This window comes from Anomaloglossus baeobatrachus, unplaced genomic scaffold (genome assembly GCF_048569485.1).
Source record: "Anomaloglossus baeobatrachus isolate aAnoBae1 unplaced genomic scaffold, aAnoBae1.hap1 Scaffold_384, whole genome shotgun sequence".
NCBI classification, from domain to species: Eukaryota; Metazoa; Chordata; class Amphibia; order Anura; family Aromobatidae; genus Anomaloglossus; species Anomaloglossus baeobatrachus.
The window spans coordinates 163,009-190,656 of record NW_027443182.1 but is presented as its reverse complement, the minus strand read 5'-3'; the positions used below and the strand labels follow the sequence as shown (position 1 = coordinate 190,656).

Sequence of the window (27,648 nt, the reverse complement as noted above, 5' to 3'; positions counted from 1 at the left end):
GAAACTCTCTACTACCATGTGAAAAAAACAAAATCAGCTTTGGAGAATGCGGGCATCGATCCCGCTACCTCTCGCATGCTAAGCGAGCGCTCTACCACTTGAGCTAATCCCCCCTGGCATGGTAGACTTGCCTTTACTTTCTTCCCACACCCTGTGGTGGCTTTCACATAAAGTCAGGTGTGACGTTGCATTGTTACATGGCAACTGATTTCTGAAAAGTAGATCGCTTTTTTTTTTTTTAAGTGCGGATACCATTTTGCCATAGTAGAAGATCATCGGAGGAATTTATAGGGTGACGGGGGGCTTATGAATACATGCACACCTCTTCCAAGCAAACCCTTTGCACATATGTGCAGAACTGAGTGGTAAGGCATGAAAAAAGCCTTAATAATTTGGAGAAGAAAGTTGCGATGCAGCAAATACGCATGCAGAGCCATTGGTCTTTTTGGCTGTGGGGCTGAAAAACACCCGGGCTATAGGAAATGCTGTGACGTGGGGAATTCTTCTTTTTCCATCAGCATGTGATGAGCAGGGATTTGGGCCTTTGGTTTATATTTTTGATCAGAAACGCGTTTGTGTTGACAGAAGAGATTTGGCGACTTCTATGAAAATGATCTCATAGCAGAGGATGGTTTCGATCCATCGACCTCTGGGTTATGGGCCCAGCACGCTTCCGCTGCGCCACTCTGCTGCTGGATGCTGCTCCCTTGAGGAGAATTGTACTTATCGACTGACTTTTGAAAAGTGACTAGAAGGGAGGGTGTCTATGGGATGGAATCCGACAGCAGGATCTTATTGTCGGCAACTTGAGCTCTACTGAGCACCGGCAATTGTCTCTTTGTTTTTGCTGATTTCTTTTTGTCATATTATGTTCAAAGGTTCCCCTGAGGAACCTGCGCCTGGCCTGGCTGGGAGTTCCCGTGGAAAGGCCAGACATCTGCGTCTCTGTGGCGCAATCGGTTAGCGCGTTCGGCTGTTAACCGAAAGGTTGGTGGTTCAAGCCCACCCAGGGACGTGGGCCACTTTTGCTTGAGTAGCATGCTACGGGGGAAGAAGATTCCACGTTGGCTTTCATCTGCTCTTCCAATAAAAAGCCCTGTTGCTTGCTCGCTACCTACCTTTTGAACTCCCTAGATACTACAGAAGAGACCTTTCTAAAAGAGCTCTTTGTCGATAGAGGGAAGGAGCTTAGCCGTGTTTTCCCAGGGACCATGGTCTCTTTTGCTGGCATCGCATGTTATGGGTGGAAAAGATTCCATGTTGGGTTTCAGCTGAGCTGCTCTCCCAACAAGTAAATCTCTGTTGCTCTCTGCCTTTGTTTTGACCTCCTCGGGTACAACGGAGGAAACCTTTCTAAAAGACCTGTTGTAGATGGACAGAAGGAGCATACCGGTGGCTGTGTTGACCAGGAGGATGAACCATCCGATAGAATTCACAAAAAATTCCTTCGAGCCGGAATTGAACCAGCGACCTAAGGATTGCTGATTTACTGCTACAGTCCTCCGCTCTACCAGCTGAGCTATCGAAGGCATGTTTTGCTCATGCTTGAAAGCCTCCTAGTTTTAGCTGTTGGAGCCTTGAGCATGAGGTAAAAAGAAACTCTCTACTACCATGTGAAAAAAACAAAATCAGCTTTGGAGAATGCGGGCATCGATCCCGCTACCTCTCGCATGTTAAGCGAGCGCTCTACCACTTGAGCTAATCCCCCCTGGCATGGTAGACTTGCCTTTACTTTCTTCCCACACCCTGTGGTGGCTTTCACATAAAGTCAGGTGTGACGTTGCATTGTTACATGGCAACTGATTTCTGAAAAGTAGATCGCTTTTTTTTTTTTTTTTTTTTTTTTTAAGTGCGGATACCATTTTGCCATAGTAGAAGATCATCGGAGGAATTTATAGGGTGACGGGGGGCTTATGAATACATGCACACCTCTTCCAAGCAAACCCTTTGCACATATGTGCAGAACTGAGTGGTAAGGCATGAAAAAAGCCTTAATAATTTGGAGAAGAAAGTTGCGATGCAGCAAATACGCATGCAGAGCCATTGGTCTTTTTGGCTGTGGGGCTGAAAAACACCCGGGCTATAGGAAATGCTGTGACGTGGGGAATTCTTCTTTTTCCATCAGCATGTGATGAGCAGGGATTTGGGCCTTTGGTTTATATTTTTGATCAGAAACGCGTTTGTGTTGACAGAAGAGATTTGGCGACTTCTATGAAAATGATCTCATAGCAGAGGATGGTTTCGATCCATCGACCTCTGGGTTATGGGCCCAGCACGCTTCCGCTGCGCCACTCTGCTGCTGGATGCTGCTACCTTGAGGAGAATTGTACTTATCGACTGACTTTTGAAAAGTGACTAGAAGGGAGGGTGTCTATGGGATGGAATCCGACAGCAGGATCTTATTGTCGGCAACTTGAGCTCTACTGAGCACCGGCAATTGTCTCTTTGTTTTTGCTGATTTCTTTTTGTCATATTATGTTCAAAGGTTCCCCTGAGGAACCTGCGCCTGGCCTGGCTGGGAGTTCCCGTGGAAAGGCCAGACATCTGCGTCTCTGTGGCGCAATCGGTTAGCGCGTTCGGCTGTTAACCGAAAGGTTGGTGGTTCAAGCCCACCCAGGGACGTGGGCCACTTTTGCTTGAGTAGCATGCTACGGGGGAAGAAGATTCCACGTTGGCTTTCATCTGCTCTTCCAATAAAAAGCCCTGTTGCTTGCTCGCTACCTACCTTTTGAACTCCCTAGATACTACAGAAGAGACCTTTCTAAAAGAGCTCTTTGTCGATAGAGGGAAGGAGCTTAGCCGTGTTTTCCCAGGGACCATGGTCTCTTTTGCTGGCATCGCATGTTATGGGTGGAAAAGATTCCATGTTGGGTTTCAGCTGAGCTGCTCTCCCAACAAGTAAATCTCTGTTGCTCTCTGCCTTTGTTTTGACCTCCTCGGGTACAACGGAGGAAACCTTTCTAAAAGACCTGTTGTAGATGGACAGAAGGAGCATACCGGTGGCTGTGTTGACCAGGAGGATGAACCATCCGATAGAATTCACAAAAAATTCCTTCGAGCCGGAATTGAACCAGCGACCTAAGGATTGCTGATTTACTGCTACAGTCCTCCGCTCTACCAGCTGAGCTATCGAAGGCATGTTTTGCTCATGCTTGAAAGCCTCCTAGTTTTAGCTGTTGGAGCCTTGAGCATGAGGTAAAAAGAAACTCTCTACTACCATGTGAAAAAAACAAAATCAGCTTTGGAGAATGCGGGCATCGATCCCGCTACCTCTCGCATGCTAAGCGAGCGCTCTACCACTTGAGCTAATCCCCCCTGGCATGGTAGACTTGCCTTTACTTTCTTCCCACACCCTGTGGTGGCTTTCACATAAAGTCAGGTGTGACGTTGCATTGTTACATGGCAACTGATTTCTGAAAAGTAGATCGCTTTTTTTTTTTTTTAAGTGCGGATACCATTTTGCCATAGTAGAAGATCATCGGAGGAATTTATAGGGTGACGGGGGGCTTATGAATACATGCACACCTCTTCCAAGCAAACCCTTTGCACATATGTGCAGAACTGAGTGGTAAGGCATGAAAAAAGCCTTAATAATTTGGAGAAGAAAGTTGCGATGCAGCAAATACGCATGCAGAGCCATTGGTCTTTTTGGCTGTGGGGCTGAAAAACACCCGGGCTATAGGAAATGCTGTGACGTGGGGAATTCTTCTTTTTCCATCAGCATGTGATGAGCAGGGATTTGGGCCTTTGGTTTATATTTTTGATCAGAAACGCGTTTGTGTTGACAGAAGAGATTTGGCGACTTCTATGAAAATGATCTCATAGCAGAGGATGGTTTCGATCCATCGACCTCTGGGTTATGGGCCCAGCACGCTTCCGCTGCGCCACTCTGCTGCTGGATGCTGCTACCTTGAGGAGAATTGTACTTATCGACTGACTTTTGAAAAGTGACTAGAAGGGAGGGTGTCTATGGGATGGAATCCGACAGCAGGATCTTATTGTCGGCAACTTGAGCTCTACTGAGCACCGGCAATTGTCTCTTTGTTTTTGCTGATTTCTTTTTGTCATATTATGTTCAAAGGTTCCCCTGAGGAACCTGCGCCTGGCCTGGCTGGGAGTTCCCGTGGAAAGGCCAGACATCTGCGTCTCTGTGGCGCAATCGGTTAGCGCGTTCGGCTGTTAACCGAAAGGTTGGTGGTTCAAGCCCACCCAGGGACGTGGGCCACTTTTGCTTGAGTAGCATGCTACGGGGGAAGAAGATTCCACGTTGGCTTTCATCTGCTCTTCCAATAAAAAGCCCTGTTGCTTGCTCGCTACCTACCTTTTGAACTCCCTAGATACTACAGAAGAGACCTTTCTAAAAGAGCTCTTTGTCGATAGAGGGAAGGAGCTTAGCCGTGTTTTCCCAGGGACCATGGTCTCTTTTGCTGGCATCGCATGTTATGGGTGGAAAAGATTCCATGTTGGGTTTCAGCTGAGCTGCTCTCCCAACAAGTAAATCTCTGTTGCTCTCTGCCTTTGTTTTGACCTCCTCGGGTACAACGGAGGAAACCTTTCTAAAAGACCTGTTGTAGATGGACAGAAGGAGCATACCGGTGGCTGTGTTGACCAGGAGGATGAACCATCCGATAGAATTCACAAAAAATTCCTTCGAGCCGGAATTGAACCAGCGACCTAAGGATTGCTGATTTACTGCTACAGTCCTCCGCTCTACCAGCTGAGCTATCGAAGGCATGTTTTGCTCATGCTTGAAAGCCTCCTAGTTTTAGCTGTTGGAGCCTTGAGCATGAGGTAAAAAGAAACTCTCTACTACCATGTGAAAAAAACAAAATCAGCTTTGGAGAATGCGGGCATCGATCCCGCTACCTCTCGCATGCTAAGCGAGCGCTCTACCACTTGAGCTAATCCCCCCTGGCATGGTAGACTTGCCTTTACTTTCTTCCCACACCCTGTGGTGGCTTTCACATAAAGTCAGGTGTGACGTTGCATTGTTACATGGCAACTGATTTCTGAAAAGTAGATCGCTTTTTTTTTTTTTAAGTGCGGATACCATTTTGCCATAGTAGAAGATCATCGGAGGAATTTATAGGGTGACGGGGGGCTTATGAATACATGCACACCTCTTCCAAGCAAACCCTTTGCACATATGTGCAGAACTGAGTGGTAAGGCATGAAAAAAGCCTTAATAATTTGGAGAAGAAAGTTGCGATGCAGCAAATACGCATGCAGAGCCATTGGTCTTTTTGGCTGTGGGGCTGAAAAACACCCGGGCTATAGGAAATGCTGTGACGTGGGGAATTCTTCTTTTTCCATCAGCATGTGATGAGCAGGGATTTGGGCCTTTGGTTTATATTTTTGATCAGAACCGCGTTTGTGTTGACAGAAGAGATTTGGCGACTTCTATGAAAATGATCTCATAGCAGAGGATGGTTTCGATCCATCGACCTCTGGGTTATGGGCCCAGCACGCTTCCGCTGCGCCACTCTGCTGCTGGATGCTGCTCCCTTGAGGAGAATTGTACTTATCGACTGACTTTTGAAAAGTGACTAGAAGGGAGGGTGTCTATGGGATGGAATCCGACAGCAGGATCTTATTGTCGGCAACTTGAGCTCTACTGAGCACCGGCAATTGTCTCTTTGTTTTTGCTGATTTCTTTTTGTCATATTATGTTCAAAGGTTCCCCTGAGGAACCTGCGCCTGGCCTGGCTGGGAGTTCCCGTGGAAAGGCCAGACATCTGCGTCTCTGTGGCGCAATCGGTTAGCGCGTTCGGCTGTTAACCGAAAGGTTGGTGGTTCAAGCCCACCCAGGGACGTGGGCCACTTTTGCTTGAGTAGCATGCTACGGGGGAAGAAGATTCCACGTTGGCTTTCATCTGCTCTTCCAATAAAAAGCCCTGTTGCTTGCTCGCTACCTACCTTTTGAACTCCCTAGATACTACAGAAGAGACCTTTCTAAAAGAGCTCTTTGTCGATAGAGGGAAGGAGCTTAGCCGTGTTTTCCCAGGGACCATGGTCTCTTTTGCTGGCATCGCATGTTATGGGTGGAAAAGATTCCATGTTGGGTTTCAGCTGAGCTGCTCTCCCAACAAGTAAATCTCTGTTGCTCTCTGCCTTTGTTTTGACCTCCTCGGGTACAACGGAGGAAACCTTTCTAAAAGACCTGTTGTAGATGGACAGAAGGAGCATACCGGTGGCTGTGTTGACCAGGAGGATGAACCATCCGATAGAATTCACAAAAAATTCCTTCGAGCCGGAATTGAACCAGCGACCTAAGGATTGCTGATTTACTGCTACAGTCCTCCGCTCTACCAGCTGAGCTATCGAAGGCATGTTTTGCTCATGCTTGAAAGCCTCCTAGTTTTAGCTGTTGGAGCCTTGAGCATGAGGTAAAAAGAAACTCTCTACTACCATGTGAAAAAAACAAAATCAGCTTTGGAGAATGCGGGCATCGATCCCGCTACCTCTCGCATGCTAAGCGAGCGCTCTACCACTTGAGCTAATCCCCCCTGGCATGGTAGACTTGCCTTTACTTTCTTCCCACACCCTGTGGTGGCTTTCACATAAAGTCAGGTGTGACGTTGCATTGTTACATGGCAACTGATTTCTGAAAAGTAGATCGCTTTTTTTTTTTTTTAAGTGCGGATACCATTTTGCCATAGTAGAAGATCATCGGAGGAATTTATAGGGTGACGGGGGGCTTATGAATACATGCACACCTCTTCCAAGCAAACCCTTTGCACATATGTGCAGAACTGAGTGGTAAGGCATGAAAAAAGCCTTAATAATTTGGAGAAGAAAGTTGCGATGCAGCAAATACGCATGCAGAGCCATTGGTCTTTTTGGCTGTGGGGCTGAAAAACACCCGGGCTATAGGAAATGCTGTGACGTGGGGAATTCTTCTTTTTCCATCAGCATGTGATGAGCAGGGATTTGGGCCTTTGGTTTATATTTTTGATCAGAAACGCGTTTGTGTTGACAGAAGAGATTTGGCGACTTCTATGAAAATGATCTCATAGCAGAGGATGGTTTCGATCCATCGACCTCTGGGTTATGGGCCCAGCACGCTTCCGCTGCGCCACTCTGCTGCTGGATGCTGCTACCTTGAGGAGAATTGTACTTATCGACTGACTTTTGAAAAGTGACTAGAAGGGAGGGTGTCTATGGGATGGAATCCGACAGCAGGATCTTATTGTCGGCAACTTGAGCTCTACTGAGCACCGGCAATTGTCTCTTTGTTTTTGCTGATTTCTTTTTGTCATATTATGTTCAAAGGTTCCCCTGAGGAACCTGCGCCTGGCCTGGCTGGGAGTTCCCGTGGAAAGGCCAGACATCTGCGTCTCTGTGGCGCAATCGGTTAGCGCGTTCGGCTGTTAACCGAAAGGTTGGTGGTTCAAGCCCACCCAGGGACGTGGGCCACTTTTGCTTGAGTAGCATGCTACGGGGGAAGAAGATTCCACGTTGGCTTTCATCTGCTCTTCCAATAAAAAGCCCTGTTGCTTGCTCGCTACCTACCTTTTGAACTCCCTAGATACTACAGAAGAGACCTTTCTAAAAGAGCTCTTTGTCGATAGAGGGAAGGAGCTTAGCCGTGTTTTCCCAGGGACCATGGTCTCTTTTGCTGGCATCGCATGTTATGGGTGGAAAAGATTCCATGTTGGGTTTCAGCTGAGCTGCTCTCCCAACAAGTAAATCTCTGTTGCTCTCTGCCTTTGTTTTGACCTCCTCGGGTACAACGGAGGAAACCTTTCTAAAAGACCTGTTGTAGATGGACAGAAGGAGCATACCGGGGCTGTGTTGACCAGGAGGATGAACCATCCGATAGAATTCACAAAAAATTCCTTCGAGCCGGAATTGAACCAGCGACCTAAGGATTGCTGATTTACTGCTACAGTCCTCCGCTCTACCAGCTGAGCTATCGAAGGCATGTTTTGCTCATGCTTGAAAGCCTCCTAGTTTTAGCTGTTGGAGCCTTGAGCATGAGGTAAAAAGAAACTCTCTACTACCATGTGAAAAAAACAAAATCAGCTTTGGAGAATGCGGGCATCGATCCCGCTACCTCTCGCATGCTAAGCGAGCGCTCTACCACTTGAGCTAATCCCCCCTGGCATGGTAGACTTGCCTTTACTTTCTTCCCACACCCTGTGGTGGCTTTCACATAAAGTCAGGTGTGACGTTGCATTGTTACATGGCAACTGATTTCTGAAAAGTAGATCGCTTTTTTTTTTTTTTTTTTTTTAAGTGCGGATACCATTTTGCCATAGTAGAAGATCATCGGAGGAATTTATAGGGTGACGGGGGGCTTATGAATACATGCACACCTCTTCCAAGCAAACCCTTTGCACATATGTGCAGAACTGAGTGGTAAGGCATGAAAAAAGCCTTAATAATTTGGAGAAGAAAGTTGCGATGCAGCAAATACGCATGCAGAGCCATTGGTCTTTTTGGCTGTGGGGCTGAAAAACACCCGGGCTATAGGAAATGCTGTGACGTGGGGAATTCTTCTTTTTCCATCAGCATGTGATGAGCAGGGATTTGGGCCTTTGGTTTATATTTTTGATCAGAAACGCGTTTGTGTTGACAGAAGAGATTTGGCGACTTCTATGAAAATGATCTCATAGCAGAGGATGGTTTCGATCCATCGACCTCTGGGTTATGGGCCCAGCACGCTTCCGCTGCGCCACTCTGCTGCTGGATGCTGCTACCTTGAGGAGAATTGTACTTATCGACTGACTTTTGAAAAGTGACTAGAAGGGAGGGTGTCTATGGGATGGAATCCGACAGCAGGATCTTATTGTCGGCAACTTGAGCTCTACTGAGCACCGGCAATTGTCTCTTTGTTTTTGCTGATTTCTTTTTGTCATATTATGTTCAAAGGTTCCCCTGAGGAACCTGCGCCTGGCCTGGCTGGGAGTTCCCGTGGAAAGGCCAGACATCTGCGTCTCTGTGGCGCAATCGGTTAGCGCGTTCGGCTGTTAACCGAAAGGTTGGTGGTTCAAGCCCACCCAGGGACGTGGGCCACTTTTGCTTGAGTAGCATGCTACGGGGGAAGAAGATTCCACGTTGGCTTTCATCTGCTCTTCCAATAAAAAGCCCTGTTGCTTGCTCGCTACCTACCTTTTGAACTCCCTAGATACTACAGAAGAGACCTTTCTAAAAGAGCTCTTTGTCGATAGAGGGAAGGAGCTTAGCCGTGTTTTCCCAGGAACCATGGTCTCTTTTGCTGGCATCGCATGTTATGGGTGGAAAAGATTCCATGTTTGGTTTCAGCTGAGCTGCTCTCCCAACAAGTAAATCTCTGTTGCTCTCTGCCTTTGTTTTGACCTCCTCGGGTACAACGGAGGAAACCTTTCTAAAAGACCTGTTGTAGATGGACAGAAGGAGCATACCGGGGCTGTGTTGACCAGGAGGATGAACCATCCGATAGAATTCACAAAAAATTCCTTCGAGCCGGAATTGAACCAGCGACCTAAGGATTGCTGATTTACTGCTACAGTCCTCCGCTCTACCAACTGAGCTATCGAAGGCATGTTTTGCTCATGCTTGAAAGCCTCCTAGTTTTAGCTGTTGGAGCCTTGAGCATGAGGTAAAAAGAAACTCTCTACTACCATGTGAAAAAAACAAAATCAGCTTTGGAGAATGCGGGCATCGATCCCGCTAACTCTCGCATGCTAAGCGAGCGCTCTACCACTTGAGCTAATCCCCCCTGGCATGGTAGACTTGCCTTTACTTTCTTCCCACACCCTGTGGTGGCTTTCACATAAAGTCAGGTGTGACGTTGCATTGTTACATGGCAACTGATTTCTGAAAAGTAGATCGCTTTTTTTTTTTTTTTTTTTTTTTTTAAGTGCGGATACCATTTTGCCATAGTAGAAGATCATCGGAGGAGTTTATAGGGTGACGGGGGGCTTATGAATACATGCACACCTCTTCCAAGCAAACCCTTTGCACATATGTGCAGAACTGAGTGGTAAGGCATGAAAAAAGCCTTAATAATTTGGAGAAGAAAGTTGCGATGCAGCAAATACGCATGCAGAGCCATTGGTCTTTTTGGCTGTGGGGCTGAAAAACACCCGGGCTATAGGAAATGCTGTGACGTGGGGAATTCTTCTTTTTCCATCAGCATGTGATGAGCAGGGATTTGGGCCTTTGGTTTATATTTTTGATCAGAAACGCGTTTGTGTTGACAGAAGAGATTTGGCGACTTCTATGAAAATGATCTCATAGCAGAGGATGGTTTCGATCCATCGACCTCTGGGTTATGGGCCCAGCACGCTTCCGCTGCGCCACTCTGCTGCTGGATGCTGCTACCTTGAGGAGAATTGTACTTATCGACTGACTTTTGAAAAGTGACTAGAAGGGAGGGTGTCTATGGGATGGAATCCGACAGCAGGATCTTATTGTCGGCAACTTGAGCTCTACTGAGCACCGGCAATTGTCTCTTTGTTTTTGCTGATTTCTTTTTGTCATATTATGTTCAAAGGTTCCCCTGAGGAACCTGCGCCTGGCCTGGCTGGGAGTTCCCGTGGAAAGGCCAGACATCTGCGTCTCTGTGGCGCAATCGGTTAGCGCGTTCGGCTGTTAACCGAAAGGTTGGTGGTTCAAGCCCACCCAGGGACGTGGGTCACTTTTGCTTGAGTAGCATGCTACGGGGGAAGAAGATTCCACGTTGGCTTTCATCTGCTCTTCCAATAAAAAGCCCTGTTGCTTGCTCGCTACCTACCTTTTGAACTCCCTAGATACTACAGAAGAGACCTTTCTAAAAGAGCTCTTTGTCGATAGAGGGAAGGAGCTTAGCCGTGTTTTCCCAGGAACCATGGTCTCTTTTGCTGGCATCGCATGTTATGGGTGGAAAAGATTCCATGTTGGGTTTCAGCTGAGCTGCTCTCCCAACAAGTAAATCTCTGTTGCTCTCTGCCTTTGTTTTGACCTCCTCGGGTACAACGGAGGAAACCTTTCTAAAAGACCTGTTGTAGATGGACAGAAGGAGCATACCGGTGGCTGTGTTGACCAGGAGGATGAACCATCCGATAGAATTCACAAAAAATTCCTTCGAGCCGGAATTGAACCAGCGACCTAAGGATTGCTGATTTACTGCTACAGTCCTCCGCTCTACCAGCTGAGCTATCGAAGGCATGTTTTGCTCATGCTTGAAAGCCTCCTAGTTTTAGCTGTTGGAGCCTTGAGCATGAGGTAAAAAGAAACTCTCTACTACCATGTGAAAAAAACAAAATCAGCTTTGGAGAATGCGGGCATCGATCCCGCTACCTCTCGCATGCTAAGCGAGCGCTCTACCACTTGAGCTAATCCCCCCTGGCATGGTAGACTTGCCTTTACTTTCTTCCCACACCCTGTGGTGGCTTTCACATAAAGTCAGGTGTGACGTTGCATTGTTACATGGCAACTGATTTCTGAAAAGTAGATCGCTTTTTTTTTTTTTTAAGTGCGGATACCATTTTGCCATAGTAGAAGATCATCGGAGGAATTTATAGGGTGACGGGGGGCTTATGAATACATGCACACCTCTTCCAAGCAAACCCTTTGCACATATGTGCAGAACTGAGTGGTAAGGCATGAAAAAAGCCTTAATAATTTGGAGAAGAAAGTTGCGATGCAGCAAATACGCATGCAGAGCCATTGGTCTTTTTGGCTGTGGGGCTGAAAAACACCCGGGCTATAGGAAATGCTGTGACGTGGGGAATTCTTCTTTTTCCATCAGCATGTGATGAGCAGGGATTTGGGCCTTTGGTTTATATTTTTGATCAGAAACGCGTTTGTGTTGACAGAAGAGATTTGGCGACTTCTATGAAAATGATCTCATAGCAGAGGATGGTTTCGATCCATCGACCTCTGGGTTATGGGCCCAGCACGCTTCCGCTGCGCCACTCTGCTGCTGGATGCTGCTACCTTGAGGAGAATTGTACTTATCGACTGACTTTTGAAAAGTGACTAGAAGGGAGGGTGTCTATGGGATGGAATCCGACAGCAGGATCTTATTGTCGGCAACTTGAGCTCTACTGAGCACCGGCAATTGTCTCTTTGTTTTTGCTGATTTCTTTTTGTCATATTATGTTCAAAGGTTCCCCTGAGGAACCTGCGCCTGGCCTGGCTGGGAGTTCCCGTGGAAAGGCCAGACATCTGCGTCTCTGTGGCGCAATCGGTTAGCGCGTTCGGCTGTTAACCGAAAGGTTGGTGGTTCAAGCCCACCCAGGGACGTGGGCCACTTTTGCTTGAGTAGCATGCTACGGGGGAAGAAGATTCCACGTTGGCTTTCATCTGCTCTTCCAATAAAAAGCCCTGTTGCTTGCTCGCTACCTACCTTTTGAACTCCCTAGATACTACAGAAGAGACCTTTCTAAAAGAGCTCTTTGTCGATAGAGGGAAGGAGCTTAGCCGTGTTTTCCCAGGGACCATGGTCTCTTTTGCTGGCATCGCATGTTATGGGTGGAAAAGATTCCATGTTGGGTTTCAGCTGAGCTGCTCTCCCAACAAGTAAATCTCTGTTGCTCTCTGCCTTTGTTTTGACCTCCTCGGGTACAACGGAGGAAACCTTTCTAAAAGACCTGTTGTAGATGGACAGAAGGAGCATACCGGGGCTGTGTTGACCAGGAGGATGAACCATCCGATAGAATTCACAAAAAATTCCTTCGAGCCGGAATTGAACCAGCGACCTAAGGATTGCTGATTTACTGCTACAGTCCTCCGCTCTACCAGCTGAGCTATCGAAGGCATGTTTTGCTCATGCTTGAAAGCCTCCTAGTTTTAGCTGTTGGAGCCTTGAGCATGAGGTAAAAAGAAACTCTCTACTACCATGTGAAAAAAACAAAATCAGCTTTGGAGAATGCGGGCATCGATCCCGCTACCTCTCGCATGCTAAGCGAGCGCTCTACCACTTGAGCTAATCCCCCCTGGCATGGTAGACTTGCCTTTACTTTCTTCCCACACCCTGTGGTGGCTTTCACATAAAGTCAGGTGTGACGTTGCATTGTTACATGGCAACTGATTTCTGAAAAGTAGATCGCTTTTTTTTTTTTTTTTTTTTTAAGTGCGGATACCATTTTGCCATAGTAGAAGATCATCGGAGGAATTTATAGGGTGACGGGGGGCTTATGAATACATGCACACCTCTTCCAAGCAAACCCTTTGCACATATGTGCAGAACTGAGTGGTAAGGCATGAAAAAAGCCTTAATAATTTGGAGAAGAAAGTTGCGATGCAGCAAATACGCATGCAGAGCCATTGGTCTTTTTGGCTGTGGGGCTGAAAAACACCCGGGCTATAGGAAATGCTGTGACGTGGGGAATTCTTCTTTTTCCATCAGCATGTGATGAGCAGGGATTTGGGCCTTTGGTTTATATTTTTGATCAGAAACGCGTTTGTGTTGACAGAAGAGATTTGGCGACTTCTATGAAAATGATCTCATAGCAGAGGATGGTTTCGATCCATCGACCTCTGGGTTATGGGCCCAGCACGCTTCCGCTGCGCCACTCTGCTGCTGGATGCTGCTACCTTGAGGAGAATTGTACTTATCGACTGACTTTTGAAAAGTGACTAGAAGGGAGGGTGTCTATGGGATGGAATCCGACAGCAGGATCTTATTGTCGGCAACTTGAGCTCTACTGAGCACCGGCAATTGTCTCTTTGTTTTTGCTGATTTCTTTTTGTCATATTATGTTCAAAGGTTCCCCTGAGGAACCTGCGCCTGGCCTGGCTGGGAGTTCCCGTGGAAAGGCCAGACATCTGCGTCTCTGTGGCGCAATCGGTTAGCGCGTTCGGCTGTTAACCGAAAGGTTGGTGGTTCAAGCCCACCCAGGGACGTGGGCCACTTTTGCTTGAGTAGCATGCTACGGGGGAAGAAGATTCCACGTTGGCTTTCATCTGCTCTTCCAATAAAAAGCCCTGTTGCTTGCTCGCTACCTACCTTTTGAACTCCCTAGATACTACAGAAGAGACCTTTCTAAAAGAGCTCTTTGTCGATAGAGGGAAGGAGCTTAGCCGTGTTTTCCCAGGAACCATGGTCTCTTTTGCTGGCATCGCATGTTATGGGTGGAAAAGATTCCATGTTTGGTTTCAGCTGAGCTGCTCTCCCAACAAGTAAATCTCTGTTGCTCTCTGCCTTTGTTTTGACCTCCTCGGGTACAACGGAGGAAACCTTTCTAAAAGACCTGTTGTAGATGGACAGAAGGAGCATACCGGGGCTGTGTTGACCAGGAGGATGAACCATCCGATAGAATTCACAAAAAATTCCTTCGAGCCGGAATTGAACCAGCGACCTAAGGATTGCTGATTTACTGCTACAGTCCTCCGCTCTACCAACTGAGCTATCGAAGGCATGTTTTGCTCATGCTTGAAAGCCTCCTAGTTTTAGCTGTTGGAGCCTTGAGCATGAGGTAAAAAGAAACTCTCTACTACCATGTGAAAAAAACAAAATCAGCTTTGGAGAATGCGGGCATCGATCCCGCTAACTCTCGCATGCTAAGCGAGCGCTCTACCACTTGAGCTAATCCCCCCTGGCATGGTAGACTTGCCTTTACTTTCTTCCCACACCCTGTGGTGGCTTTCACATAAAGTCAGGTGTGACGTTGCATTGTTACATGGCAACTGATTTCTGAAAAGTAGATCGCTTTTTTTTTTTTTTTTTTTTTTTTTAAGTGCGGATACCATTTTGCCATAGTAGAAGATCATCGGAGGAGTTTATAGGGTGACGGGGGGCTTATGAATACATGCACACCTCTTCCAAGCAAACCCTTTGCACATATGTGCAGAACTGAGTGGTAAGGCATGAAAAAAGCCTTAATAATTTGGAGAAGAAAGTTGCGATGCAGCAAATACGCATGCAGAGCCATTGGTCTTTTTGGCTGTGGGGCTGAAAAACACCCGGGCTATAGGAAATGCTGTGACGTGGGGAATTCTTCTTTTTCCATCAGCATGTGATGAGCAGGGATTTGGGCCTTTGGTTTATATTTTTGATCAGAAACGCGTTTGTGTTGACAGAAGAGATTTGGCGACTTCTATGAAAATGATCTCATAGCAGAGGATGGTTTCGATCCATCGACCTCTGGGTTATGGGCCCAGCACGCTTCCGCTGCGCCACTCTGCTGCTGGATGCTGCTACCTTGAGGAGAATTGTACTTATCGACTGACTTTTGAAAAGTGACTAGAAGGGAGGGTGTCTATGGGATGGAATCCGACAGCAGGATCTTATTGTCGGCAACTTGAGCTCTACTGAGCACCGGCAATTGTCTCTTTGTTTTTGCTGATTTCTTTTTGTCATATTATGTTCAAAGGTTCCCCTGAGGAACCTGCGCCTGGCCTGGCTGGGAGTTCCCGTGGAAAGGCCAGACATCTGCGTCTCTGTGGCGCAATCGGTTAGCGCGTTCGGCTGTTAACCGAAAGGTTGGTGGTTCAAGCCCACCCAGGGACGTGGGTCACTTTTGCTTGAGTAGCATGCTACGGGGGAAGAAGATTCCACGTTGGCTTTCATCTGCTCTTCCAATAAAAAGCCCTGTTGCTTGCTCGCTACCTACCTTTTGAACTCCCTAGATACTACAGAAGAGACCTTTCTAAAAGAGCTCTTTGTCGATAGAGGGAAGGAGCTTAGCCGTGTTTTCCCAGGAACCATGGTCTCTTTTGCTGGCATCGCATGTTATGGGTGGAAAAGATTCCATGTTGGGTTTCAGCTGAGCTGCTCTCCCAACAAGTAAATCTCTGTTGCTCTCTGCCTTTGTTTTGACCTCCTCGGGTACAACGGAGGAAACCTTTCTAAAAGACCTGTTGTAGATGGACAGAAGGAGCATACCGGGGCTGTGTTGACCAGGAGGATGAACCATCCGATAGAATTCACAAAAAATTCCTTCGAGCCGGAATTGAACCAGCGACCTAAGGATTGCTGATTTACTGCTACAGTCCTCCGCTCTACCAACTGAGCTATCGAAGGCATGTTTTGCTCATGCTTGAAAGCCTCCTAGTTTTAGCTGTTGGAGCCTTGAGCATGAGGTAAAAAGAAACTCTCTACTACCATGTGAAAAAAACAAAATCAGCTTTGGAGAATGCGGGCATCGATCCCGCTACCTCTCGCATGCTAAGCGAGCGCTCTACCACTTGAGCTAATCCCCCCTGGCATGGTAGACTTGCCTTTACTTTCTTCCCACACCCTGTGGTGGCTTTCACATAAAGTCAGGTGTGACGTTGCATTGTTACATGGCAACTGATTTCTGAAAAGTAGATCGCTTTTTTTTTTTTTTTTTTTTTTTTTAAGTGCGGATACCATTTTGCCATAGTAGAAGATCATCGGAGGAGTTTATAGGGTGACGGGGGGCTTATGAATACATGCACACCTCTTCCAAGCAAACCCTTTGCACATATGTGCAGAACTGAGTGGTAAGGCATGAAAAAAGCCTTAATAATTTGGAGAAGAAAGTTGCGATGCAGCAAATACGCATGCAGAGCCATTGGTCTTTTTGGCTGTGGGGCTGAAAAACACCCGGGCTATAGGAAATGCTGTGACGTGGGGAATTCTTCTTTTTCCATCAGCATGTGATGAGCAGGGATTTGGGCCTTTGGTTTATATTTTTGATCAGAAACGCGTTTGTGTTGACAGAAGAGATTTGGCGACTTCTATGAAAATGATCTCATAGCAGAGGATGGTTTCGATCCATCGACCTCTGGGTTATGGGCCCAGCACGCTTCCGCTGCGCCACTCTGCTGCTGGATGCTGCTACCTTGAGGAGAATTGTACTTATCGACTGACTTTTGAAAAGTGACTAGAAGGGAGGGTGTCTATGGGATGGAATCCGACAGCAGGATCTTATTGTCGGCAACTTGAGCTCTACTGAGCACCGGCAATTGTCTCTTTGTTTTTGCTGATTTCTTTTTGTCATATTATGTTCAAAGGTTCCCCTGAGGAACCTGCGCCTGGCCTGGCTGGGAGTTCCCGTGGAAAGGCCAGACATCTGCGTCTCTGTGGCGCAATCGGTTAGCGCGTTCGGCTGTTAACCGAAAGGTTGGTGGTTCAAGCCCACCCAGGGACGTGGGTCACTTTTGCTTGAGTAGCATGCTACGGGGGAAGAAGATTCCACGTTGGCTTTCATCTGCTCTTCCAATAAAAAGCCCTGTTGCTTGCTCGCTACCTACCTTTTGAACTCCCTAGATACTACAGAAGAGACCTTTCTAAAAGAGCTCTTTGTCGATAGAGGGAAGGAGCTTAGCCGTGTTTTCCCAGGAACCATGGTCTCTTTTGCTGGCATCGCATGTTATGGGTGGAAAAGATTCCATGTTGGGTTTCAGCTGAGCTGCTCTCCCAACAAGTAAATCTCTGTTGCTCTCTGCCTTTGTTTTGACCTCCTCGGGTACAACGGAGGAAACCTTTCTAAAAGACCTGTTGTAGATGGACAGAAGGAGCATACCGGGGCTGTGTTGACCAGGAGGATGAACCATCCGATAGAATTCACAAAAAATTCCTTCGAGCCGGAATTGAACCAGCGACCTAAGGATTGCTGATTTACTGCTACAGTCCTCCGCTCTACCAGCTGAGCTATCGAAGGCATGTTTTGCTCATGCTTGAAAGCCTCCTAGTTTTAGCTGTTGGAGCCTTGAGCATGAGGTAAAAAGAAACTCTCTACTACCATGTGAAAAAAACAAAATCAGCTTTGGAGAATGCGGGCATCGATCCCGCTACCTCTCGCATGCTAAGCGAGCGCTCTACCACTTGAGCTAATCCCCCCTGGCATGGTAGACTTGCCTTTACTTTCTTCCCACACCCTGTGGTGGCTTTCACATAAAGTCAGGTGTGACGTTGCATTGTTACATGGCAACTGATTTCTGAAAAGTAGATCGCTTTTTTTTTTTTTAAGTGCGGATACCATTTTGCCATAGTAGAAGATCATCGGAGGAATTTATAGGGTGACGGGGGGCTTATGAATACATGCACACCTCTTCCAAGCAAACCCTTTGCACATATGTGCAGAACTGAGTGGTAAGGCATGAAAAAAGCCTTAATAATTTGGAGAAGAAAGTTGCGATGCAGCAAATACGCATGCAGAGCCATTGGTCTTTTTGGCTGTGGGGCTGAAAAACACCCGGGCTATAGGAAATGCTGTGACGTGGGGAATTCTTCTTTTTCCATCAGCATGTGATGAGCAGGGATTTGGGCCTTTGGTTTATATTTTTGATCAGAAACGCGTTTGTGTTGACAGAAGAGATTTGGCGACTTCTATGAAAATGATCTCATAGCAGAGGATGGTTTCGATCCATCGACCTCTGGGTTATGGGCCCAGCACGCTTCCGCTGCGCCACTCTGCTGCTGGATGCTGCTACCTTGAGGAGAATTGTACTTATCGACTGACTTTTGAAAAGTGACTAGAAGGGAGGGTGTCTATGGGATGGAATCCGACAGCAGGATCTTATTGTCGGCAACTTGAGCTCTACTGAGCACCGGCAATTGTCTCTTTGTTTTTGCTGATTTCTTTTTGTCATATTATGTTCAAAGGTTCCCCTGAGGAACCTGCGCCTGGCCTGGCTGGGAGTTCCCGTGGAAAGGCCAGACATCTGCGTCTCTGTGGCGCAATCGGTTAGCGCGTTCGGCTGTTAACCGAAAGGTTGGTGGTTCAAGCCCACCCAGGGACGTGGGTCACTTTTGCTTGAGTAGCATGCTACGGGGGAAGAAGATTCCACGTTGGCTTTCATCTGCTCTTCCAATAAAAAGCCCTGTTGCTTGCTCGCTACCTACCTTTTGAACTCCCTAGATACTACAGAAGAGACCTTTCTAAAAGAGCTCTTTGTCGATAGAGGGAAGGAGCTTAGCCGTGTTTTCCCAGGAACCATGGTCTCTTTTGCTGGCATCGCATGTTATGGGTGGAAAAGATTCCATGTTGGGTTTCAGCTGAGCTGCTCTCCCAACAAGTAAATCTCTGTTGCTCTCTGCCTTTGTTTTGACCTCCTTGGGTACAACGGAGGAAACCTTTCTAAAAGACCTGTTGTAGATGGACAGAAGGAGCATACCGGGGCTGTGTTGACCAGGAGGATGAACCATCCGATAGAATTCACAAAAAATTCCTTCGAGCCGGAATTGAACCAGCGACCTAAGGATTGCTGATTTACTGCTACAGTCCTCCGCTCTACCAGCTGAGCTATCAAAGGCATGTTTTGCTCATGCTTGAAAGCCTCCTAGTTTTAGCTGTTGGAGCCTTGAGCATGAGGTAAAAAGAAACTCTCTACTACCATGTGAAAAAAACAAAATCAGCTTTGGAGAATGCGGGCATCGATCCCGCTACCTCTCGCATGCTAAGCGAGCGCTCTACCACTTGAGCTAATCCCCCCTGGCATGGTAGACTTGCCTTTACTTTCTTCCCACACCCTGTGGTGGCTTTCACATAAAGTCAGGTGTGACGTTGCATTGTTACATGGCAACTGATTTCTGAAAAGTAGATCGCTTTTTTTTTTTTTTTTTTTTTTTTTAAGTGCGGATACCATTTTGCCATAGTAGAAGATCATCGGAGGAGTTTATAGGGTGACGGGGGGCTTATGAATACATGCACACCTCTTCCAAGCAAACCCTTTGCACATATGTGCAGAACTGAGTGGTAAGGCATGAAAAAAGCCTTAATAATTTGGAGAAGAAAGTTGCGATGCAGCAAATACGCATGCAGAGCCATTGGTCTTTTTGGCTGTGGGGCTGAAAAACACCCGGGCTATAGGAAATGCTGTGACGTGGGGAATTCTTCTTTTTCCATCAGCATGTGATGAGCAGGGATTTGGGCCTTTGGTTTATATTTTTGATCAGAAACGCGTTTGTGTTGACAGAAGAGATTTGGCGACTTCTATGAAAATGATCTCATAGCAGAGGATGGTTTCGATCCATCGACCTCTGGGTTATGGGCCCAGCACGCTTCCGCTGCGCCACTCTGCTGCTGGATGCTGCTACCTTGAGGAGAATTGTACTTATCGACTGACTTTTGAAAAGTGACTAGAAGGGAGGGTGTCTATGGGATGGAATCCGACAGCAGGATCTTATTGTCGGCAACTTGAGCTCTACTGAGCACCGGCAATTGTCTCTTTGTTTTTGCTGATTTCTTTTTGTCATATTATGTTCAAAGGTTCCCCTGAGGAACCTGCGCCTGGCCTGGCTGGGAGTTCCCGTGGAAAGGCCAGACATCTGCGTCTCTGTGGCGCAATCGGTTAGCGCGTTCGGCTGTTAACCGAAAGGTTGGTGGTTCAAGCCCACCCAGGGACGTGGGTCACTTTTGCTTGAGTAGCATGCTACGGGGGAAGAAGATTCCACGTTGGCTTTCATCTGCTCTTCCAATAAAAAGCCCTGTTGCTTGCTCGCTACCTACCTTTTGAACTCCCTAGATACTACAGAAGAGACCTTTCTAAAAGAGCTCTTTGTCGATAGAGGGAAGGAGCTTAGCCGTGTTTTCCCAGGAACCATGGTCTCTTTTGCTGGCATCGCATGTTATGGGTGGAAAAGATTCCATGTTGGGTTTCAGCTGAGCTGCTCTCCCAACAAGTAAATCTCTGTTGCTCTCTGCCTTTGTTTTGACCTCCTTGGGTACAACGGAGGAAACCTTTCTAAAAGACCTGTTGTAGATGGACAGAAGGAGCATACCGGGGCTGTGTTGACCAGGAGGATGAACCATCCGATAGAATTCACAAAAAATTCCTTCGAGCCGGAATTGAACCAGCGACCTAAGGATTGCTGATTTACTGCTACAGTCCTCCGCTCTACCAGCTGAGCTATCAAAGGCATGTTTTGCTCATGCTTGAAAGCCTCCTAGTTTTAGCTGTTGGAGCCTTGAGCATGAGGTAAAAAGAAACTCTCTACTACCATGTGAAAAAAACAAAATCAGCTTTGGAGAATGCGGGCATCGATCCCGCTACCTCTCGCATGCTAAGCGAGCGCTCTACCACTTGAGCTAATCCCCCCTGGCATGGTAGACTTGCCTTTACTTTCTTCCCACACCCTGTGGTGGCTTTCACATAAAGTCAGGTGTGACGTTGCATTGTTACATGGCAACTGATTTCTGAAAAGTAGATCGCTTTTTTTTTTTTTTTTTTTTTTTTTTAAGTGCGGATACCATTTTGCCATAGTAGAAGATCATCGGAGGAATTTATAGGGTGACGGGGGGCTTATGAATACATGCACACCTCTTCCAAGCAAACCCTTTGCACATATGTGCAGAACTGAGTGGTAAGGCATGAAAAAAGCCTTAATAATTTGGAGAAGAAAGTTGCGATGCAGCAAATACGCATGCAGAGCCATTGGTCTTTTTGGCTGTGGGGCTGAAAAACACCCGGGCTATAGGAAATGCTGTGACGTGGGGAATTCTTCTTTTTCCATCAGCATGTGATGAGCAGGGATTTGGGCCTTTGGTTTATATTTTTGATCAGAAACGCGTTTGTGTTGACAGAAGAGATTTGGCGACTTCTATGAAAATGATCTCATAGCAGAGGATGGTTTCGATCCATCGACCTCTGGGTTATGGGCCCAGCACGCTTCCGCTGCGCCACTCTGCTGCTGGATGCTGCTACCTTGAGGAGAATTGTACTTATCGACTGACTTTTGAAAAGTGACTAGAAGGGAGGGTGTCTATGGGATGGAATCCGACAGCAGGATCTTATTGTCGGCAACTTGAGCTCTACTGAGCACCGGCAATTGTCTCTTTGTTTTTGCTGATTTCTTTTTGTCATATTATGTTCAAAGGTTCCCCTGAGGAACCTGCGCCTGGCCTGGCTGGGAGTTCCCGTGGAAAGGCCAGACATCTGCGTCTCTGTGGCGCAATCGGTTAGCGCGTTCGGCTGTTAACCGAAAGGTTGGTGGTTCAAGCCCACCCAGGGACGTGGGTCACTTTTGCTTGAGTAGCATGCTACGGGGGAAGAAGATTCCACGTTGGCTTTCATCTGCTCTTCCAATAAAAAGCCCTGTTGCTTGCTCGCTACCTACCTTTTGAACTCCCTAGATACTACAGAAGAGACCTTTCTAAAAGAGCTCTTTGTCGATAGAGGGAAGGAGCTTAGCCGTGTTTTCCCAGGAACCATGGTCTCTTTTGCTGGCATCGCATGTTATGGGTGGAAAAGATTCCATGTTGGGTTTCAGCTGAGCTGCTCTCCCAACAAGTAAATCTCTGTTGCTCTCTGCCTTTGTTTTGACCTCCTTGGGTACAACGGAGGAAACCTTTCTAAAAGACCTGTTGTAGATGGACAGAAGGAGCATACCGGGGCTGTGTTGACCAGGAGGATGAACCATCCGATAGAATTCACAAAAAATTCCTTCGAGCCGGAATTGAACCAGCGACCTAAGGATTGCTGATTTACTGCTACAGTCCTCCGCTCTACCAGCTGAGCTATCAAAGGCATGTTTTGCTCATGCTTGAAAGCCTCCTAGTTTTAGCTGTTGGAGCCTTGAGCATGAGGTAAAAAGAAACTCTCGACTACCATGTGAAAAAAACAAAATCAGCTTTGGAGAATGCGGGCATCGATCCCGCTACCTCTCGCATGCTAAGCGAGCGCTCTACCACTTGAGCTAATCCCCCCTGGCATGGTAGACTTGCCTTTACTTTCTCCCCACACCCTGTGGTGGCTTTCACATAAAGTCAGGTGTGACGTTGCATTGTTACATGGCAACTGATTTCTGAAAAGTAGATCGCTTTTTTTTTTTTTTTTTTTTTTTTAAGTGCGGATACCATTTTGCCATAGTAGAAGATCATCGGAGGAATTTATAGGGTGACGGGGGGCTTATGAATACATGCACACCTCTTCCAAGCAAACCCTTTGCACATATGTGCAGAACTGAGTGGTAAGGCATGAAAAAAGCCTTAATAATTTGGAGAAGAAAGTTGCGATGCAGCAAATACGCATGCAGAGCCATTGGTCTTTTTGGCTGTGGGGCTGAAAAACACCCGGGCTATAGGAAATGCTGTGACGTGGGGAATTCTTCTTTTTCCATCAGCATGTGATGAGCAGGGATTTGGGCCTTTGGTTTATATTTTTGATCAGAAACGCGTTTGTGTTGACAGAAGAGATTTGGCGACTTCTATGAAAATGATCTCATAGCAGAGGATGGTTTCGATCCATCGACCTCTGGGTTATGGGCCCAGCACGCTTCCGCTGCGCCACTCTGCTGCTGGATGCTGCTACCTTGAGGAGAATTGTACTTATCGACTGACTTTTGAAAAGTGACTAGAAGGGAGGGTGTCTATGGGATGGAATCCGACAGCAGGATCTTATTGTCGGCAACTTGAGCTCTACTGAGCACCGGCAATTGTCTCTTTGTTTTTGCTGATTTCTTTTTGTCATATTATGTTCAAAGGTTCCCCTGAGGAACCTGCGCCTGGCCTGGCTGGGAGTTCCCGTGGAAAGGCCAGACATCTGCGTCTCTGTGGCGCAATCGGTTAGCGCGTTCGGCTGTTAACCGAAAGGTTGGTGGTTCAAGCCCACCCAGGGACGTGGGCCACTTTTGCTTGAGTAGCATGCTACGGGGGAAGAAGATTCCACGTTGGCTTTCATCTGCTCTTCCAATAAAAAGCCCTGTTGCTTGCTCGCTACCTACCTTTTGAACTCCCTAGATACTACAGAAGAGACCTTTCTAAAAGAGCTCTTTGTCGATAGAGGGAAGGAGCTTAGCCGTGTTTTCCCAGGAACCATGGTCTCTTTTGCTGGCATCGCATGTTATGGGTGGAAAAGATTCCATGTTGGGTTTCAGCTGAGCTGCTCTCCCAACAAGTAAATCTCTGTTGCTCTCTGCCTTTGTTTTGACCTCCTCGGGTACAACGGAGGAAACCTTTCTAAAAGACCTGTTGTAGATGGACAGAAGGAGCATACCGGGGCTGTGTTGACCAGGAGGATGAACCATCCGATAGAATTCACAAAAAATTCCTTCGAGCCGGAATTGAACCAGCGACCTAAGGATTGCTGATTTACTGCTACAGTCCTCCGCTCTACCAACTGAGCTATCGAAGGCATGTTTTGCTCATGCTTGAAAGCCTCCTAGTTTTAGCTGTTGGAGCCTTGAGCATGAGGTAAAAAGAAACTCTCTACTACCATGTGAAAAAAACAAAATCAGCTTTGGAGAATGCGGGCATCGATCCCGCTACCTCTCGCATGCTAAGCGAGCGCTCTACCACTTGAGCTAATCCCCCCTGGCATGGTAGACTTGCCTTTACTTTCTTCCCACACCCTGTGGTGGCTTTCACATAAAGTCAGGTGTGACGTTGCATTGTTACATGGCAACTGATTTCTGAAAAGTAGATCGCTTTTTTTTTCTTTTTTTTTTTTAAGTGCGGATACCATTTTGCCATAGTAGAAGATCATCGGAGGAATTTATAGGGTGACGGGGGGCTTATGAATACATGCACACCTCTTCCAAGCAAACCCTTTGCACATATGTGCAGAACTGAGTGGTAAGGCATGAAAAAAGCCTTAATAATTTGGAGAAGAAAGTTGCGATGCAGCAAATACGCATGCAGAGCCATTGGTCTTTTTGGCTGTGGGGCTGAAAAACACCCGGGCTATAGGAAATGCTGTGACGTGGGGAATTCTTCTTTTTCCATCAGCATGTGATGAGCAGGGATTTGGGCCTTTGGTTTATATTTTTGATCAGAAACGCGTTTGTGTTGACAGAAGAGATTTGGCGACTTCTATGAAAATGATCTCATAGCAGAGGATGGTTTCGATCCATCGACCTCTGGGTTATGGGCCCAGCACGCTTCCGCTGCGCCACTCTGCTGCTGGATGCTGCTACCTTGAGGAGAATTGTACTTATCGACTGACTTTTGAAAAGTGACTAGAAGGGAGGGTGTCTATGGGATGGAATCCGACAGCAGGATCTTATTGTCGGCAACTTGAGCTCTACTGAGCACCGGCAATTGTCTCTTTGTTTTTGCTGATTTCTTTTTGTCATATTATGTTCAAAGGTTCCCCTGAGGAACCTGCGCCTGGCCTGGCTGGGAGTTCCCGTGGAAAGGCCAGACATCTGCGTCTCTGTGGCGCAATCGGTTAGCGCGTTCGGCTGTTAACCGAAAGGTTGGTGGTTCAAGCCCACCCAGGGACGTGGGCCACTTTTGCTTGAGTAGCATGCTACGGGGGAAGAAGATTCCACGTTGGCTTTCATCTGCTCTTCCAATAAAAAGCCCTGTTGCTTGCTCGCTACCTACCTTTTGAACTCCCTAGATACTACAGAAGAGACCTTTCTAAAAGAGCTCTTTGTCGATAGAGGGAAGGAGCTTAGCCGTGTTTTCCCAGGAACCATGGTCTCTTTTGCTGGCATCGCATGTTATGGGTGGAAAAGATTCCATGTTTGGTTTCAGCTGAGCTGCTCTCCCAACAAGTAAATCTCTGTTGCTCTCTGCCTTTGTTTTGACCTCCTCGGGTACAACGGAGGAAACCTTTCTAAAAGACCTGTTGTAGATGGACAGAAGGAGCATACCGGGGCTGTGTTGACCAGGAGGATGAACCATCCGATAGAATTCACAAAAAATTCCTTCGAGCCGGAATTGAACCAGCGACCTAAGGATTGCTGATTTACTGCTACAGTCCTCCGCTCTACCAACTGAGCTATCGAAGGCATGTTTTGCTCATGCTTGAAAGCCTCCTAGTTTTAGCTGTTGGAGCCTTGAGCATGAGGTAAAAAGAAACTCTCTACTACCATGTGAAAAAAACAAAATCAGCTTTGGAGAATGCGGGCATCGATCCCGCTACCTCTCGCATGCTAAGCGAGCGCTCTACCACTTGAGCTAATCCCCCCTGGCATGGTAGACTTGCCTTTACTTTCTTCCCACACCCTGTGGTGGCTTTCACATAAAGTCAGGTGTGACGTTGCATTGTTACATGGCAACTGATTTCTGAAAAGTAGATCGCTTTTTTTTTTTTTTTTTTTTTTTTTAAGTGCGGATACCATTTTGCCATAGTAGAAGATCATCGGAGGAGTTTATAGGGTGACGGGGGGCTTATGAATACATGCACACCTCTTCCAAGCAAACCCTTTGCACATATGTGCAGAACTGAGTGGTAAGGCATGAAAAAAGCCTTAATAATTTGGAGAAGAAAGTTGCGATGCAGCAAATACGCATGCAGAGCCATTGGTCTTTTTGGCTGTGGGGCTGAAAAACACCCGGGCTATAGGAAATGCTGTGACGTGGGGAATTCTTCTTTTTCCATCAGCATGTGATGAGCAGGGATTTGGGCCTTTGGTTTATATTTTTGATCAGAAACGCGTTTGTGTTGACAGAAGAGATTTGGCGACTTCTATGAAAATGATCTCATAGCAGAGGATGGTTTCGATCCATCGACCTCTGGGTTATGGGCCCAGCACGCTTCCGCTGCGCCACTCTGCTGCTGGATGCTGCTACCTTGAGGAGAATTGTACTTATCGACTGACTTTTGAAAAGTGACTAGAAGGGAGGGTGTCTATGGGATGGAATCCGACAGCAGGATCTTATTGTCGGCAACTTGAGCTCTACTGAGCACCGGCAATTGTCTCTTTGTTTTTGCTGATTTCTTTTTGTCATATTATGTTCAAAGGTTCCCCTGAGGAACCTGCGCCTGGCCTGGCTGGGAGTTCCCGTGGAAAGGCCAGACATCTGCGTCTCTGTGGCGCAATCGGTTAGCGCGTTCGGCTGTTAACCGAAAGGTTGGTGGTTCAAGCCCACCCAGGGACGTGGGTCACTTTTGCTTGAGTAGCATGCTACGGGGGAAGAAGATTCCACGTTGGCTTTCATCTGCTCTTCCAATAAAAAGCCCTGTTGCTTGCTCGCTACCTACCTTTTGAACTCCCTAGATACTACAGAAGAGACCTTTCTAAAAGAGCTCTTTGTCGATAGAGGGAAGGAGCTTAGCCGTGTTTTCCCAGGAACCATGGTCTCTTTTGCTGGCATCGCATGTTATGGGTGGAAAAGATTCCATGTTGGGTTTCAGCTGAGCTGCTCTCCCAACAAGTAAATCTCTGTTGCTCTCTGCCTTTGTTTTGACCTCCTCGGGTACAACGGAGGAAACCTTTCTAAAAGACCTGTTGTAGATGGACAGAAGGAGCATACCGGGGCTGTGTTGACCAGGAGGATGAACCATCCGATAGAATTCACAAAAAATTCCTTCGAGCCGGAATTGAACCAGCGACCTAAGGATTGCTGATTTACTGCTACAGTCCTCCGCTCTACCAGCTGAGCTATCGAAGGCATGTTTTGCTCATGCTTGAAAGCCTCCTAGTTTTAGCTGTTGGAGCCTTGAGCATGAGGTAAAAAGAAACTCTCTACTACCATGTGAAAAAAACAAAATCAGCTTTGGAGAATGCGGGCATCGATCCCGCTACCTCTCGCATGCTAAGCGAGCGCTCTACCACTTGAGCTAATCCCCCCTGGCATGGTAGACTTGCCTTTACTTTCTTCCCACACCCTGTGGTGGCTTTCACATAAAGTCAGGTGTGACGTTGCATTGTTACATGGCAACTGATTTCTGAAAAGTAGATCGCTTTTTTTTTTTTTTTTTTTTTTTTTAAGTGCGGATACCATTTTGCCATAGTAGAAGATCATCGGAGGAGTTTATAGGGTGACGGGGGGCTTATGAATACATGCACACCTCTTCCAAGCAAACCCTTTGCACATATGTGCAGAACTGAGTGGTAAGGCATGAAAAAAGCCTTAATAATTTGGAGAAGAAAGTTGC

The 27,648-nt window shown here is 47.0% G+C and overlaps 49 non-coding genes across 49 annotated transcripts; 17 read left to right on the top strand and 32 right to left on the bottom strand.

Annotated features, from left to right (window-relative positions):
• Positions 1-40: 40 nt before the first annotated feature.
• On the bottom strand, positions 41-113 carry TRNAA-AGC (transfer RNA alanine (anticodon AGC)). Its single transcript has one exon. It is a non-coding gene; the product is annotated as a tRNA-Ala (tRNA).
• An 828-nt stretch (positions 114-941) lies between these two features.
• Positions 942-1,015, top strand: TRNAN-GUU (transfer RNA asparagine (anticodon GUU)). The gene has a single exon. It is a non-coding gene; the product is annotated as a tRNA-Asn (tRNA).
• A 428-nt stretch (positions 1,016-1,443) lies between these two features.
• Positions 1,444-1,529, bottom strand: TRNAY-GUA (transfer RNA tyrosine (anticodon GUA)). Its single transcript is given in 2 exon segments — positions 1,444-1,479; positions 1,493-1,529. It is a non-coding gene; the product is annotated as a tRNA-Tyr (tRNA).
• Positions 1,530-2,548: 1,019 nt separating this feature from the next.
• TRNAN-GUU (transfer RNA asparagine (anticodon GUU)) lies at positions 2,549-2,622 on the top strand. Its single transcript has one exon. It is a non-coding gene; the product is annotated as a tRNA-Asn (tRNA).
• Positions 2,623-3,050: 428 nt separating this feature from the next.
• On the bottom strand, positions 3,051-3,136 carry TRNAY-GUA (transfer RNA tyrosine (anticodon GUA)). Its single transcript is given in 2 exon segments — positions 3,051-3,086; positions 3,100-3,136. It is a non-coding gene; the product is annotated as a tRNA-Tyr (tRNA).
• A 106-nt stretch (positions 3,137-3,242) lies between these two features.
• TRNAA-AGC (transfer RNA alanine (anticodon AGC)) lies at positions 3,243-3,315 on the bottom strand. Its single transcript has one exon. It is a non-coding gene; the product is annotated as a tRNA-Ala (tRNA).
• An 829-nt stretch (positions 3,316-4,144) lies between these two features.
• TRNAN-GUU (transfer RNA asparagine (anticodon GUU)) lies at positions 4,145-4,218 on the top strand. The gene has a single exon. It is a non-coding gene; the product is annotated as a tRNA-Asn (tRNA).
• Positions 4,219-4,646: 428 nt separating this feature from the next.
• On the bottom strand, positions 4,647-4,732 carry TRNAY-GUA (transfer RNA tyrosine (anticodon GUA)). The gene is given in 2 exon segments: positions 4,647-4,682; positions 4,696-4,732. It is a non-coding gene; the product is annotated as a tRNA-Tyr (tRNA).
• Positions 4,733-4,838: 106 nt separating this feature from the next.
• Positions 4,839-4,911, bottom strand: TRNAA-AGC (transfer RNA alanine (anticodon AGC)). The gene has a single exon. It is a non-coding gene; the product is annotated as a tRNA-Ala (tRNA).
• Positions 4,912-5,739: 828 nt separating this feature from the next.
• TRNAN-GUU (transfer RNA asparagine (anticodon GUU)) lies at positions 5,740-5,813 on the top strand. The gene has a single exon. It is a non-coding gene; the product is annotated as a tRNA-Asn (tRNA).
• A 428-nt stretch (positions 5,814-6,241) lies between these two features.
• Positions 6,242-6,327, bottom strand: TRNAY-GUA (transfer RNA tyrosine (anticodon GUA)). The gene is given in 2 exon segments: positions 6,242-6,277; positions 6,291-6,327. It is a non-coding gene; the product is annotated as a tRNA-Tyr (tRNA).
• A 106-nt stretch (positions 6,328-6,433) lies between these two features.
• Positions 6,434-6,506, bottom strand: TRNAA-AGC (transfer RNA alanine (anticodon AGC)). The gene has a single exon. It is a non-coding gene; the product is annotated as a tRNA-Ala (tRNA).
• An 829-nt stretch (positions 6,507-7,335) lies between these two features.
• On the top strand, positions 7,336-7,409 carry TRNAN-GUU (transfer RNA asparagine (anticodon GUU)). Its single transcript has one exon. It is a non-coding gene; the product is annotated as a tRNA-Asn (tRNA).
• A 427-nt stretch (positions 7,410-7,836) lies between these two features.
• TRNAY-GUA (transfer RNA tyrosine (anticodon GUA)) lies at positions 7,837-7,922 on the bottom strand. The gene is given in 2 exon segments: positions 7,837-7,872; positions 7,886-7,922. It is a non-coding gene; the product is annotated as a tRNA-Tyr (tRNA).
• Positions 7,923-8,028: 106 nt separating this feature from the next.
• TRNAA-AGC (transfer RNA alanine (anticodon AGC)) lies at positions 8,029-8,101 on the bottom strand. Its single transcript has one exon. It is a non-coding gene; the product is annotated as a tRNA-Ala (tRNA).
• An 836-nt stretch (positions 8,102-8,937) lies between these two features.
• Positions 8,938-9,011, top strand: TRNAN-GUU (transfer RNA asparagine (anticodon GUU)). The gene has a single exon. It is a non-coding gene; the product is annotated as a tRNA-Asn (tRNA).
• Positions 9,012-9,438: 427 nt separating this feature from the next.
• On the bottom strand, positions 9,439-9,524 carry TRNAY-GUA (transfer RNA tyrosine (anticodon GUA)). Its single transcript is given in 2 exon segments — positions 9,439-9,474; positions 9,488-9,524. It is a non-coding gene; the product is annotated as a tRNA-Tyr (tRNA).
• A 1,019-nt stretch (positions 9,525-10,543) lies between these two features.
• Positions 10,544-10,617, top strand: TRNAN-GUU (transfer RNA asparagine (anticodon GUU)). The gene has a single exon. It is a non-coding gene; the product is annotated as a tRNA-Asn (tRNA).
• A 428-nt stretch (positions 10,618-11,045) lies between these two features.
• On the bottom strand, positions 11,046-11,131 carry TRNAY-GUA (transfer RNA tyrosine (anticodon GUA)). The gene is given in 2 exon segments: positions 11,046-11,081; positions 11,095-11,131. It is a non-coding gene; the product is annotated as a tRNA-Tyr (tRNA).
• Positions 11,132-11,237: 106 nt separating this feature from the next.
• On the bottom strand, positions 11,238-11,310 carry TRNAA-AGC (transfer RNA alanine (anticodon AGC)). Its single transcript has one exon. It is a non-coding gene; the product is annotated as a tRNA-Ala (tRNA).
• An 829-nt stretch (positions 11,311-12,139) lies between these two features.
• On the top strand, positions 12,140-12,213 carry TRNAN-GUU (transfer RNA asparagine (anticodon GUU)). The gene has a single exon. It is a non-coding gene; the product is annotated as a tRNA-Asn (tRNA).
• A 427-nt stretch (positions 12,214-12,640) lies between these two features.
• TRNAY-GUA (transfer RNA tyrosine (anticodon GUA)) lies at positions 12,641-12,726 on the bottom strand. Its single transcript is given in 2 exon segments — positions 12,641-12,676; positions 12,690-12,726. It is a non-coding gene; the product is annotated as a tRNA-Tyr (tRNA).
• Positions 12,727-12,832: 106 nt separating this feature from the next.
• TRNAA-AGC (transfer RNA alanine (anticodon AGC)) lies at positions 12,833-12,905 on the bottom strand. Its single transcript has one exon. It is a non-coding gene; the product is annotated as a tRNA-Ala (tRNA).
• An 836-nt stretch (positions 12,906-13,741) lies between these two features.
• On the top strand, positions 13,742-13,815 carry TRNAN-GUU (transfer RNA asparagine (anticodon GUU)). The gene has a single exon. It is a non-coding gene; the product is annotated as a tRNA-Asn (tRNA).
• Positions 13,816-14,242: 427 nt separating this feature from the next.
• On the bottom strand, positions 14,243-14,328 carry TRNAY-GUA (transfer RNA tyrosine (anticodon GUA)). Its single transcript is given in 2 exon segments — positions 14,243-14,278; positions 14,292-14,328. It is a non-coding gene; the product is annotated as a tRNA-Tyr (tRNA).
• Positions 14,329-15,347: 1,019 nt separating this feature from the next.
• Positions 15,348-15,421, top strand: TRNAN-GUU (transfer RNA asparagine (anticodon GUU)). The gene has a single exon. It is a non-coding gene; the product is annotated as a tRNA-Asn (tRNA).
• Positions 15,422-15,848: 427 nt separating this feature from the next.
• Positions 15,849-15,934, bottom strand: TRNAY-GUA (transfer RNA tyrosine (anticodon GUA)). The gene is given in 2 exon segments: positions 15,849-15,884; positions 15,898-15,934. It is a non-coding gene; the product is annotated as a tRNA-Tyr (tRNA).
• A 106-nt stretch (positions 15,935-16,040) lies between these two features.
• Positions 16,041-16,113, bottom strand: TRNAA-AGC (transfer RNA alanine (anticodon AGC)). Its single transcript has one exon. It is a non-coding gene; the product is annotated as a tRNA-Ala (tRNA).
• An 840-nt stretch (positions 16,114-16,953) lies between these two features.
• On the top strand, positions 16,954-17,027 carry TRNAN-GUU (transfer RNA asparagine (anticodon GUU)). Its single transcript has one exon. It is a non-coding gene; the product is annotated as a tRNA-Asn (tRNA).
• Positions 17,028-17,454: 427 nt separating this feature from the next.
• Positions 17,455-17,540, bottom strand: TRNAY-GUA (transfer RNA tyrosine (anticodon GUA)). Its single transcript is given in 2 exon segments — positions 17,455-17,490; positions 17,504-17,540. It is a non-coding gene; the product is annotated as a tRNA-Tyr (tRNA).
• A 106-nt stretch (positions 17,541-17,646) lies between these two features.
• TRNAA-AGC (transfer RNA alanine (anticodon AGC)) lies at positions 17,647-17,719 on the bottom strand. Its single transcript has one exon. It is a non-coding gene; the product is annotated as a tRNA-Ala (tRNA).
• Positions 17,720-18,547: 828 nt separating this feature from the next.
• Positions 18,548-18,621, top strand: TRNAN-GUU (transfer RNA asparagine (anticodon GUU)). The gene has a single exon. It is a non-coding gene; the product is annotated as a tRNA-Asn (tRNA).
• A 427-nt stretch (positions 18,622-19,048) lies between these two features.
• On the bottom strand, positions 19,049-19,134 carry TRNAY-GUA (transfer RNA tyrosine (anticodon GUA)). Its single transcript is given in 2 exon segments — positions 19,049-19,084; positions 19,098-19,134. It is a non-coding gene; the product is annotated as a tRNA-Tyr (tRNA).
• Positions 19,135-19,240: 106 nt separating this feature from the next.
• Positions 19,241-19,313, bottom strand: TRNAA-AGC (transfer RNA alanine (anticodon AGC)). Its single transcript has one exon. It is a non-coding gene; the product is annotated as a tRNA-Ala (tRNA).
• An 840-nt stretch (positions 19,314-20,153) lies between these two features.
• TRNAN-GUU (transfer RNA asparagine (anticodon GUU)) lies at positions 20,154-20,227 on the top strand. Its single transcript has one exon. It is a non-coding gene; the product is annotated as a tRNA-Asn (tRNA).
• Positions 20,228-20,654: 427 nt separating this feature from the next.
• TRNAY-GUA (transfer RNA tyrosine (anticodon GUA)) lies at positions 20,655-20,740 on the bottom strand. Its single transcript is given in 2 exon segments — positions 20,655-20,690; positions 20,704-20,740. It is a non-coding gene; the product is annotated as a tRNA-Tyr (tRNA).
• Positions 20,741-20,846: 106 nt separating this feature from the next.
• Positions 20,847-20,919, bottom strand: TRNAA-AGC (transfer RNA alanine (anticodon AGC)). The gene has a single exon. It is a non-coding gene; the product is annotated as a tRNA-Ala (tRNA).
• An 841-nt stretch (positions 20,920-21,760) lies between these two features.
• Positions 21,761-21,834, top strand: TRNAN-GUU (transfer RNA asparagine (anticodon GUU)). The gene has a single exon. It is a non-coding gene; the product is annotated as a tRNA-Asn (tRNA).
• A 427-nt stretch (positions 21,835-22,261) lies between these two features.
• TRNAY-GUA (transfer RNA tyrosine (anticodon GUA)) lies at positions 22,262-22,347 on the bottom strand. Its single transcript is given in 2 exon segments — positions 22,262-22,297; positions 22,311-22,347. It is a non-coding gene; the product is annotated as a tRNA-Tyr (tRNA).
• Positions 22,348-22,453: 106 nt separating this feature from the next.
• On the bottom strand, positions 22,454-22,526 carry TRNAA-AGC (transfer RNA alanine (anticodon AGC)). The gene has a single exon. It is a non-coding gene; the product is annotated as a tRNA-Ala (tRNA).
• An 839-nt stretch (positions 22,527-23,365) lies between these two features.
• On the top strand, positions 23,366-23,439 carry TRNAN-GUU (transfer RNA asparagine (anticodon GUU)). Its single transcript has one exon. It is a non-coding gene; the product is annotated as a tRNA-Asn (tRNA).
• Positions 23,440-23,866: 427 nt separating this feature from the next.
• On the bottom strand, positions 23,867-23,952 carry TRNAY-GUA (transfer RNA tyrosine (anticodon GUA)). The gene is given in 2 exon segments: positions 23,867-23,902; positions 23,916-23,952. It is a non-coding gene; the product is annotated as a tRNA-Tyr (tRNA).
• Positions 23,953-24,058: 106 nt separating this feature from the next.
• On the bottom strand, positions 24,059-24,131 carry TRNAA-AGC (transfer RNA alanine (anticodon AGC)). The gene has a single exon. It is a non-coding gene; the product is annotated as a tRNA-Ala (tRNA).
• An 837-nt stretch (positions 24,132-24,968) lies between these two features.
• On the top strand, positions 24,969-25,042 carry TRNAN-GUU (transfer RNA asparagine (anticodon GUU)). The gene has a single exon. It is a non-coding gene; the product is annotated as a tRNA-Asn (tRNA).
• Positions 25,043-25,469: 427 nt separating this feature from the next.
• Positions 25,470-25,555, bottom strand: TRNAY-GUA (transfer RNA tyrosine (anticodon GUA)). Its single transcript is given in 2 exon segments — positions 25,470-25,505; positions 25,519-25,555. It is a non-coding gene; the product is annotated as a tRNA-Tyr (tRNA).
• A 106-nt stretch (positions 25,556-25,661) lies between these two features.
• TRNAA-AGC (transfer RNA alanine (anticodon AGC)) lies at positions 25,662-25,734 on the bottom strand. Its single transcript has one exon. It is a non-coding gene; the product is annotated as a tRNA-Ala (tRNA).
• Positions 25,735-26,574: 840 nt separating this feature from the next.
• TRNAN-GUU (transfer RNA asparagine (anticodon GUU)) lies at positions 26,575-26,648 on the top strand. Its single transcript has one exon. It is a non-coding gene; the product is annotated as a tRNA-Asn (tRNA).
• Positions 26,649-27,075: 427 nt separating this feature from the next.
• On the bottom strand, positions 27,076-27,161 carry TRNAY-GUA (transfer RNA tyrosine (anticodon GUA)). Its single transcript is given in 2 exon segments — positions 27,076-27,111; positions 27,125-27,161. It is a non-coding gene; the product is annotated as a tRNA-Tyr (tRNA).
• Positions 27,162-27,267: 106 nt separating this feature from the next.
• On the bottom strand, positions 27,268-27,340 carry TRNAA-AGC (transfer RNA alanine (anticodon AGC)). The gene has a single exon. It is a non-coding gene; the product is annotated as a tRNA-Ala (tRNA).
• Between the last annotated feature and the right edge of the window lie 308 nt (positions 27,341-27,648).